Source organism: Apium graveolens, chromosome 6, assembly GCF_009905375.1.
Source record: "Apium graveolens cultivar Ventura chromosome 6, ASM990537v1, whole genome shotgun sequence".
Taxonomy (NCBI): Eukaryota; Viridiplantae; Streptophyta; class Magnoliopsida; order Apiales; family Apiaceae; genus Apium; species Apium graveolens.
In genome coordinates this window covers 124838877-124850817 of record NC_133652.1, presented here as the reverse complement: position 1 = coordinate 124850817, position 11941 = coordinate 124838877, and positions in this window count along the sequence as shown.

Sequence of the window (11941 nt, the reverse complement as noted above, 5' to 3'; positions counted from 1 at the left end):
CCCTAATTTTAAAATTTAAAAATTAAACTCAATTTTGAACATGTTATTGAACTCCAAATCAGTCATATGACATCAAAATCATCAGGAAAACAAGCTCTACAACATGCAAGCATCAAATCATTCAAACAATCATCCGAACAAAAATTCATATTTTTAATCAAAATAATTTGAAAATAAATAAAATTACAGAAAATAAACCTTTGATTCTTTAGTGAAACAAGTTCTGGAATCTGAAAGTACACTCCAAATCCTTCGTTTTGGTTACCAGAGCTTTCCAAACGGATTTCAATAACACCTTGAAACTGTAGTTTGATTCTCAGAAGGTTTTATAAAATTAGGGTTTTTCTCTGGAAAATTCTATAATTACTGTTTGCAAATGATTTTTGGTACGAAATAAAATACGGTAAAGGCTATTTATGATTACGGAAAATTAGTATCCCGTTGGATCATTCCGGATATAAAATAGTACGTTTATTTATAAAAACAGATCCAAACAGTACCGGTTTTCGGGATAATTATCCAAATCAGTATAATTTGTACTTCGGTCTTGGTCTCAGCGCCTGGTTACACATATTACGAAGTGATAATTGTAATAGTTTAATAAAAAGATTCGGTTTATCGAAAATACGAGTTTTATTGTGTTAGGAATGTATGTGCATTAGTTTGATGATATGTTTAACAAAATACTTAAGTAGAAATTTAGTGTCTGTAGCCTCAACGGATAAGACCACTTTGGCTATCCGTTGATGGTGTAGCTTTACTTAGAAATAAGTCTAGTGTTGTAGCATATTTCAGTCTCTGTATTTAAAATGTAATTCTTGGAAGTTGAGAGAAACTATGAGTCATGTTGACTACTAGATGATATGCAGATAGGAAGGCCAATTGTAAATACTTCATGCCTTGTAATTTCGTATAAGTGAAGTGGTATCAACGGATGACTTAAAGACCTTCAACGGATGAGAAGCTAAGCTTCAACGGATGTCTCTAAAGCTTCAACGGATAAAGTCATCAACGGATAACATCCTTCAACGGATGAGTGCATCAACGGATGAAAGCTTCAACGGATAACATCCTTCAACGGATGAGTGCATCAACGGATGAAAGCTTCAACGGATGTTCTGATGATTAGCCGTTGTTAAGGGGTAGTTGTACCTACAAACAGAGGCACATGGGTTGATAGAGACAACTGAGATGTGGTAGCCGAATTTCAGGAACAACAGAAAAAGCAGCCGTTCTTCTTTAGTACAAAGATGCAATAGTCAACAAAGTACTGGAGTGAACAGGAAAAGAAGCAAGTGAAGATCTTATTTTATTACTGTATTTTATATTGTTCTTCACTTGTACACTTGGTAATATATAAACCAAGTAGAAGCTAGTAATTAGAAGAGAGATTTTCCAGAGCTGTTTAGAAAAATATTGAGAGAAAATTCATCTAGTTTGTACTAGGATGCAGCTGTGATCAACATTGTTTAATCACAGATTTTCTAAAATACCATCTCTGGTGGAACAACAAATCCACCAGAAAAGTTTTTAAGGTCTGTTGTGTTCTTTACATTTGTGCTTGAATATATATCTGTCTGTATTAGCTTAAAGCAATTCACACACTTGTTCTTCTTGAACACACAACTTTCATAAACTGCTCAAAACTTGAAAAAGTTTTGAGATTTACATTCAACCCCCCTTCTGTAAATCTCATTGTTAGTCCACTAGGAATAACAATTGGTATCAGAGCAGGCTCTTGACATACAAAGAGTTTAAAGATCTTGGAATCTAACAAAGATGAGTAAGAAGGATATTGGAGTAAAGATCCCAGTTCTTGACAAAGACAGTTATCACCATTGGAAGGTGAAAATGCACCTTCATCTACTCTCCCAAGATGAAGGTTATGTAAACTGCATTGAGAATGGTCCTCACATTCCCCACAAAGTAGCAACAGTTGCTACAGCCACAGTTGCTGTTGGTCAATCCATTCCAAAACCTAGAGCAGAATGGACAATGGAAGACACAGAAGAAGTCCACAAGGATAAGAAGGCTATGAACATTTTGTTTAATGGTCTTAACATGGATATGTTTGATAATGTGATAAATTGCACAACTGCCAAAGAGGTTTGGGACACAGTTCAACTACTGTGTGAAGGTACAGAACAAGTGAAAGAAAACAAAATGCAGCTTCTCATTCAACAGTATGAATACTTTCATTTTGAAGAAAATGAATCTTTAAATGAAACATTCAATAGGTTCCAAAAGCTGTTGAATGGACTGAAGCTGTATGGAAGAGTGTACCAGGTGAAGGATTCAAATCTTAAATTTTTAAGATCCTTGCCAAAGGAATGGAAACCCATGACCGTCTCCTTAAGAAACTCTCAAGATTATAAGGACTTCACTCTTGAAAGATTGTATGGAATCTTGAAGACTTATGAACTAGAGCTGGAACAGGATGAGGTATTGGAGAAGGGGAGAAAGAAAGGAAGTTCAGTTGCATTGGTAGCTGAAGATGAGAGGAAATGCAGACAAGAAACTGCGAGATCTACATCAAACTCCAAAGATGGTATAAGAAATCAGGAATCAAGCAAAGGGAAAGAGCAAGTTGCTGAAAATGAAGACAACTCCAGCCAAGATGACTCAGATGGTATTGATGAGCATCTTGCATTTCTGTCCAGAAGATTTGCAAAGATGAAATTCAAGAAAAACACTAGAGCCACTAAACCTCACAAAAACACTGTGGACAAATCCAAGTTCAAGTGTTTCAATTGTGGTATAAGTGGACACTTTGCAGGTGAGTGCAGAAAGCCAACTTCTGAAAAGAAGAAATTTGAGCAAGTAGATTACAAAAAGAAATATTTTGATCTACTCAAGCAAAAGGAGAGGGCTTTCATTACTCAAGAAAGGGACTGGGCAGCTAATGGAGATGAAGAGGATGAAGATGTGGAGTATGTCAACCTTGCTCTCATGGCTGATTCTGAAGAAAATGAAGTTAGTTCATCAAGCAATCAGGTAATCACTACTGACTTAACACAGCTTACTAAAGAAGAGTGCAATGATGCTTTTAATGACATGTCTACTGAATTGTATCATTTGCGTGTGTCTCTTAAATCTCTTGCTAAAGAAAATAGTAGGATTAGAGAGAACAATCTGTTTTTAAGTAATAGAAATGCTTTGTTAGAAGATAAGATGATTGACCTAGAGAAAACAAAGTTGCATTGTATATCTGTTGAAAATGAACTAGCTGAATCTGTTAAGAAAGTAGAAATACTTTCCAATCAATTAGAGAAAGAGCAAGAGGTGATTAAAGCCTGGAAGACATCTAGGGATGTAAGTGCTCAAATTGCTAAGGTCCAAGGAATTGAATCATTCTGTGAAACTGCCTGAGATAAAAATAAAAAGAAACTGGAATTAATTGATGGGCTGTCAACGGATGTGGAATCAACGGATGATGAAAGTTATCCGTTGAAGGAAGAAAAGGAGCATCCGTTGAAGGTTCCTCAATCAAAACAGGCAGATGTTTCTAAAAGAGAGAATCTAAAGAAACTCAACAAAAAGTTTGGTTCAACTTCAAAGAACTTTGTCAAAGAAGAAGCAAGCACATCCAAAGATGTCAGTAAGGTGAATGTAGGGCACATGACCTTAGAACAGTTAAATAATAGGCTCAAGATGGTTGAGGATAAAAAGGAATCTAAAAGAAAATCCAACAGAAATGGGAAGGTAGGAGTTAATAAACACAACAATTACACACCTGATAGGTATGCTCCTAGAAAAAGCTGTGTGCATTGTAGTAGTGTTAATCATCTATCTGCTAATTGTAAATCCATTAAGAAGACTCCCATAACTGTACCCTCTTCTATGCCTAATATGTCTGCATCACCTCTGCATGCTATGCCTGTTATGTCTCAACAAAATCCTTATGCACATTTTGTAAACATGCCATATTTTAACAATCCTTATCTTGCTGCATTTAGTATGCCTCAAATGCCATACAATATGCCCATGTGGAATAACATGTTTGCACAATCAATGCCTAATAATTTTACAAATGTGCTAAATGATTCTGTGACTAACCCTACACCTCAACCAACTACATCTAAGACCAAGGTTGACTCAAACTTACCTAAGTCTAAAGATGCAGGAGGAATGAAGTCTAGGAAAAAGGCTAACAAGAATGGACCCAAGGAAACTTGGGTACCAAAATCAAATTGATTGATTTTATGGTGTGCAGGGAAATGGAAGAAATCTATGGTACTTGGACAGTGGTTGTTCAAGACACATGACAGGAGATTTCTCCCTGCTCACAGAGTTCAAGGAGAGAGCTGGCCCTAGCATAACCTTTGGAGATGACAGCAAAGGGTTTACTATGGGATATGGCTTGATTTCAACAAGGAATGTCATCATTAATGAAGTTGCATTAGTTGATGGTCTCAAGCACAATTTACTGAGCATCAGTCAACTATGTGATAGAGGGAATACAGTTTCCTTCAATTCTGAAGCCTGTGTTGTCACTAGTAAGAAAGACAACAAAGTGGTTCTAACTGGAGTTAGAAAAGGAAATGTGTACATAGCTGACTTCAACTCTACAGATGCAGAATCCATTACTTGTCTCTTCAGCAAAGCAAGCACAGTTGAAAGTTGGCTATGGCACAAGAAGCTATCTCACTTGAATTTCAAGACAATGAATGATCTAGTCAAAAAGGACTTAGTTAGAGGAATCCCTCTAGTTGAATTCTCAAGGGATGGTTTGTGTGATGCTTGTCAGAAAGGCAAACAAAGGAAAGCATCATTCAAAAAGAAGCTTGAAACAACAATTGATGAACCATTACAGCTGCTACATATGGATTTGTTTGGACTAGTCAATGTATTGTCTATTGCAAGAAAAAGATATTGCTTAGTGATTGTAGATGATTTCTCAAAGTTCTCATGGGTCTATTTTCTTGGATCAAAGGATGAAGCAAGTGAAATCATTATCAATCACATCAGGCAAGTCAACAATCATCCTGACTTGAAGGTTAGAAATATCAGGAGTGACAATGGAACTGAGTTCAAGAATTCGACATTAAGGCTGTTCTGTGAAGAAAATGGAATCATGCATGAGTTCTCAGCTCCAAGAACACCTCAGCAAAATGGGGTTGTTGAAAGAAAGAACAGATCTTTAATTGAAGCTGCCAGAACAATGCTTGAAGAATCAAAGTTACCAACATATTTCTGGGCTGAAGCTGTTAATTGTGCCTGCTTCACTCAGAATATTTCTTTGATCAATCAAGCTAAAGGCATGACTCCTTATCAGTTGTTCAAGAGAAGAAAACCAACTCTAAACTTTCTTCATATCTTTGGATGTAAATGCTTTATACTGAGGAATCAATCTGACCATAAAGGGAAGTTTGATGCAAAGGCTGATGAAGGGATATTTGTTGGTTACTCAGCTGGAAAATCTTATAGGGTCTACAATCTAAGAACCAACATTGTTATGGAATCTGTGCATGTTGTGTTTGATGATAAAAAGATTGATGGACTAACAGATGAGGGACATAATGAGAAACTCAAATTTGACAACATTGAGATATATTATGATGATAGTGAAGAGGAGACTGATGGAGATGACACTTCAAAAGGGATTCAAAACATGCCCTTGGATAATGCACAAAATACTGCATCCGTTGATAGAGGCAATGCAGTATCCGTTGACAGACATAGTGCATCATCCGTTGAAGTACAAAATGAAGCATCCGTTGATCATAGTTCATCAACGGATAATCGATTTACATCATCAGTTGATAGAACTCCAAGTTCCCTGCAAAGGACCAACAACTCAGGGGGAGTTTCAACCAGTCAACACTCTGTCTCACATCATGACAATACTGAGGCCACCTCATCTAGAGCACATCTTCCACCACAAAGGAAATGGACCAAGAATCATCCCTTTGAACTGATCATTGGTGATGCATCATCTAAAGTGCAAACAAGAAAAGCCACTCAAGATGAATGTCTGTATAGTAGTTTTCTGTCTCAGGAAGAACCTAAGAAAGTGGAAGAAGCTCTATTGGATCCAGATTGGATATTAGCTATGCAGGAAGAGCTGAACCAATTTGAGAGAAACCAAGTATGGAAGCTGGTACCCAAACCAAAGAACAAGAGTCCTATTGACACAAAGTGGGTATTCAGAAACAAGATGGATGAAAATGGCATTATCATAAGGAATAAAGCCAGACTGGTTGCTAAAGGCTATTCTCAGCAAGAGGGAATAGATTTTGATGAAACATATGCTCCTGTTGCAAGACTTGAAGCCATCAGAATATTTCTAGCCCATGCAGCCCATGCCAATTTCAAAGTCTATCAAATGGATGTCAAGAGTGCATTTCTAAATGGGAAATTAGAGGAAGAAGTCTATGTAAGTCAACCTCCAGGATTTGAAGATCCAAATTTTCCAGACTATGTGTATTATCTGTTGAAAGCACTCTATGGACTGAAGCAAGCACCTAGAGCCTGGTATGAAACGTTATCAAAATTTCTTTTGGAGAATCACTTCACTAGAGGTACTGTTGATAAAACTCTCTTCTTTAGGGATGTTAATGGCTCTAGTATACTTGTTCAAATTTATGTAGATGACATAATATTTGGCTCTATAGATGATAAACTTTGCAAAAAGTTTGCTAAGCTAATGCAAAGTAATTATGAAATGAGCCTAATGGGAGAACTAACCTATTTTCTTGGTTTACAAGTTAAACAAGTTAGTGATGGAATTTTCATTAGTCAAACTAAATATATTTATGATCTTTTAAAGAAGTTTGACTTAATGGAATGTTCATCTGCAAAAACTCCCATGGCCACTGCCACCAAACTTGAATTAAATAAGACTGAAAGGTCTGTGGATATTACAAGTTATAGAGGCATGGTTGGTTCACTTTTATATTTAACTGCTAGCAGACCAGATATAATGTTTGCTACATGTCTATGTGCTAGATTCCAAGCTGATCCTAGGGAGTCTCACTTAATTGCTATCAAAAGGATTTTCAGATATCTCAAGGGTACACCAAATTTAGGTATTTGGTATCCTAGAGAATCTGGCTTTGATCTAATTGGTTATTCAGATGCAGACTATGCAGGTTGCAAAATAGATAGGAAAAGTACAACAGGCTCCTGCCAATTCCTGGGAAACAAGCTTGTATCATGGTTTAGCAAAAAGCAAAATTCAGTCTCTACTTCTACAGCTGAGGCTGAATACATTGCTGCTGGAAGTTGCTGTTCTCAAGTGTTATGGATGAGGAACCAACTCCTTGACTATGGACTTCATGTTGATAGAATTCCTATCTTTTGTGACAACACAAGTGCCATAGCCATAACAGAGAATCCTGTGCAGCACTCAAGGACCAAGCACATTGATATCAAGTACCACTTCATTAGGGAGCATGTCATGAATGGTACAGTGGAACTACATTTTGTTCCAAGTGAACAACAAATTGCTGACATATTTACCAAGCCACTTGATGAATCAACATTCACAAGATTGGTAAGTGAGCTAGGTATGCTTAATTACTCTTAAAATTCATGTCTTTATTGCAATTTGAATTGAAGCCTGAAATATATTAGTTGCCAAGAACAAATTTGACTTTTAACATAGTTTATTCCATCAACGGATGTTCCCTATCCGTTGAAAGTCAAAATTGCTCTATCAACGGATAGTCATTATCCGTTGAAAGACAAATACATTTCTGGAATTTTTATCCGTCAACGGATAAAACTGAAGTACCTTTCAACGGATGACAATTTGCCTTATCCGTTGAAATGTCACATCAATCGATTCAGGTGTTTAACAGCCGTTGATTCTATTCTCTTAACCGTTGATACTCATACATACATCTGTATGTATTGGTTTTAAAGGTAGTTTTTAGAATACTTACAGTTTATTCTTAAACGGCTGAAATTCACTAACGCATATTTATTGATAAATCTTTCTTTTATATTTTTGTTTATTAATTTGAGAAAGCATATAAGTCCTTCTGATTGTTCATTTTTACTTTACGCTTTCTTGAAATTTCAAGCATTTACCATTTTTTCTCTGCAAAAACTTCAAGTTATTCTCTGCAATTTCTACTCACAACAATGGCACCAGTCGTGAAGATTATGTCTCAATCTGGGTTCATCTATGAAAAGAACAATTTCATAGCTTTGGTAGAAAAGAATGAAGCCCACTCAGACTATCACAAAATGATGGACTTCATCAAAAACTGTAAACTTAGCTATGCAATGCTGGAAGCCCCAACAATTTTCTGTGAAGTAGTTGAGGAGATTTGGACAACTGCTGAGTTCAACTCCATGGATATGACTATCTCCTTCACTCTCAAAGGTAAAACTCACTGTATTAACTGTGATGATTTACAAGCATGTTTTAAATTGCCTGAGAACAATGCCATGACACCACACACTGATAGTGATGTATCCAGCATGTTAGATTCCATAGGTTATTCTCTTAACTCTGCTAATTTAGGGAGTATTAGAAGAAAAGGCCTTAGGAAAGAATGGAGTTTCCTTGGGGATGCCTTTATAAAGGTTTTCTCAGGGAAAATTAGTAATTTTGATGCCATAACTTCATCTCTGGTTAATATGCTCTATATGCTTGTTTCTGATAGGTATTTTAACTTTAGCAACTATGTGATGCTAGAATTAGGTGCTAGATTAGGTAACAAAGCTAATAGACCTAATAACATCTATTATGCTAGATTCTTTATGTTATTGGCTAACCATGTTGCTGAAGGTTTAGTCATAGTCAATGAGAATAATAAACTCAAGTGCTGGGCACAAGAGAAAAGAGTTCTTGCAGACTTGATGAGAATGGATCTTAACAGCAGTGTGCCATTGGTATATTTACCAATCATGAATGCACCTCAGGTAGGTGAGGTAATTGCTTCTACAACTCCTACTTCTTCCAACCCCTCTATTTCTTTATCTTCTAGTGTGGCCATGAAATCTGTGATGCCCCAACAGATTTCTACCAAGGTCACCAAAACTAAACTTTCAAAATCAAAGACAAAGAAATCCACCTCTGTTGTTTCTCAAAAGACAACAGTTGTAACACCAACTATTAACCCTGAGGTGAGTGAACAGGGTGTGAGTGGTGAGGGGAGGGGTGAACATCAAAGAAACCCCCAGGATAAGGAAGGAAAGTTGAGTGCTTCCCAAGCTAGCCAAGCCACAGTTTCTCAAAAAGCTGTGGTGGTTGAAAAGGTATCTAGCACATCCCTAGTAGCATCCTCCCAAAAGGATGTTACTATTGAAAATAGTTCCAAACCAGGAACACAGAACAAACGAGGGAGGGACACTAAAGCCAAACACTCACCAACAAAAGCCTTTATTAGAAGAAAGAAGGCTAGAACCCAATCTTCTACACAGGGTGCACACACTGCACAGATACATCCATCTGTATCTATGCCTTCTCAAACTCAGTTTGATGTGACTCCAATAAATATGGAGTCACAGCCCCATTCTATCACAATAATCACACATCAATCACCAAACACTTCATCACCATCTCTGGATGTGGATATGTTATTCCCATCAATTCCTGATTCTCCCTCTTTACAACTCAGGGAGAAGCCCCACTCAAATACAGGTGATCATCATCTCTTAGATGATTTATTGGATCACCCGCAAATTCTTTCAGATATAATTGAAGGATCTGTGTCACCACATCTCAAATCAATCTACACAGATTCAACAGTTATATCACTTTCAATTTCAACTTCTTTTCCTTCTTCAACGGATATCACTCATCCGTTGACAAGTGGTTGTTCTTCAACGGATAAGCTTAACAGCAGTTATCCGTTGATAACATCAGTTTCACCTTCAACGGATATTCCACATCCGTTGACAGTCTCTACACAAATAACTGAATTAATCCCAAGTGTAGAAGACATGAATACTGTGCAATCACTCTTAGGATTGAGGGAAGGGAGTGACAATTTGAGTGAGAGGCTGGGTTGCTCCCAGGCAAAAGGAGAGATTGAGAGCTCAAAAATGCATGCTATTTCTTCCAGCATGGCAAAAGTAAGTGAGTGGAGTACCACCTTAGTAGGTGAAGGTGAGGGAGTGAGTTGTGTGAGCCAGGGGGAGCCCCTGATGCAAGAACATAGAGAAAAAGAGAGAAAAGCAGGTACAGTAGATACAAGGGTGGAACCAGCCATTGCTAATGAGTCAATGATTGTGGATGATGCTGAAAAGGAAAGACAATTTCAGCAACATTACAAAGCTGTAATTGATAACATTTCCTTGGATGCTGACACTTTTACTCATCCTGTGACAGCCTATCAACTGTTGGCTGCTCAGGGCAATGAGGAGGCAGAAAGGTCACTACATCTAGTGCACACAACACAATCTCTTCAAAGGGATAAAGCTGCCATTCACAAAATGCCTTCTACAGCTGGTGAGCCATCTGAGGAATTTGGAGCAAATTCTGATGATGATGACTCTATTTCTTTTGATGGAAGCATGAACTTAGGGGGAGATGAAGGCCCTAGTTCAATTCCAAATCTACCTGAATGGGCCTTGACTAAGGAGTATAGATCAGGGGAATTCAATGTCTCTTTAGTCAAACAAATCAACACTATTCAACAGGCCATTCAGAATACTTCACATGCAAGTATCAAGGCTATCCTTCAAGCTCACCTGGACTCACTGCATCTCATGAAGCTGCAGCAAGTGAAGCAGAATCTGAGTATGGATGATCTCAGGAAGGATATTGCTGACTTGAAAACCTATACTTCAGAAAAATTGGATTCAGTCATGCCCTATGGTACATTGCAGGACTTGGTTTTGAGATTGAAGAAAGAATCTGTTACTGAAAAACGGTTGGCCAAGTTAGAAGACAGAGTTCAAGTTATTGAAGATTCTGTGGCCACCATTCTTCACAATCAACAATCTCAAACCAGTCTCCTAATGCAGCTGGCAAAAGCACAAGGCTTGACCCCTCTCCTTGATGATAACAAAAAGGGGGAGAGTAAAAGGGAAGGGGAAGGAGAGCCATCTACAAAAGTCAACATATCTAAAGTGCTAGTTCCTGCCATCACTACTTCTCCAATCATTCAAATCAAGGGCAAGCCTGATGGAATTGATTTGATTCAGCTAGCAGCAGCTGAAATTCAAGTGAAAGAACAAAGGAGGAGAATTGATGAAAGGTTGCAACTGTTGTTTGGTTCTACACAAGACAAATCAACATCTGTGAGATACAGCACAAAAATTGAACCAATCAACATGGAGCTCATGCCAGTAGGGAGTCATAAGGATGGAGAAGCTTCTTCCAAAGAACTACAAGCTATAATTCTCAAGCCTAATGAAAGATCCAATAAGGACTCAACAAAGAATCCTTTAAAAGAAGTGGACTTTCCTCCTCCAAAAGCTGATGAGAACAAGATTTTAGGCAGGAGTATTGCTTATCTCAAAAAGACCATGGATGAGGCTGTAAGGAGAAATAGAGCTATTATCATTAGAGAGGGAAAGAGCATATGTGTGATGCAAGGACATCCCAAATTCTCAATAGCCAAAAAGGAAGAAGCCAAGCAATTAAAGGCTGACAAAAGAGCACAAGCAAAGCTTGAACAACAGCTAAAGTCAAGTCTAGTTGAAAAAGAAAAAGGGATTGAAGTCAGGGGTGAAGACAAGACTACCAACCTAGATGAGGTTTTAGGGAGTATATTTGGTGAGAGTGTGGAAGAAAGAGAGGAATGGCAGAAGGGAAACAGAAGAAAGGCCAAGGCACATAGAAGGAGTGGAGATAACACTGAAGTAACCAAATCTATATCTAAACCACTACCTTCCATACCTGAACCCCTTGTTGCTGATCCCACAATAAACACCCATGGTGAACCAATCATTCCAAAAGAGGAACCTATTGATTGGGACACTATCAAATTGCCTACCTTTCTAACCACTCTTCCACTACCAAAGAAACAGAAAAGAAAAC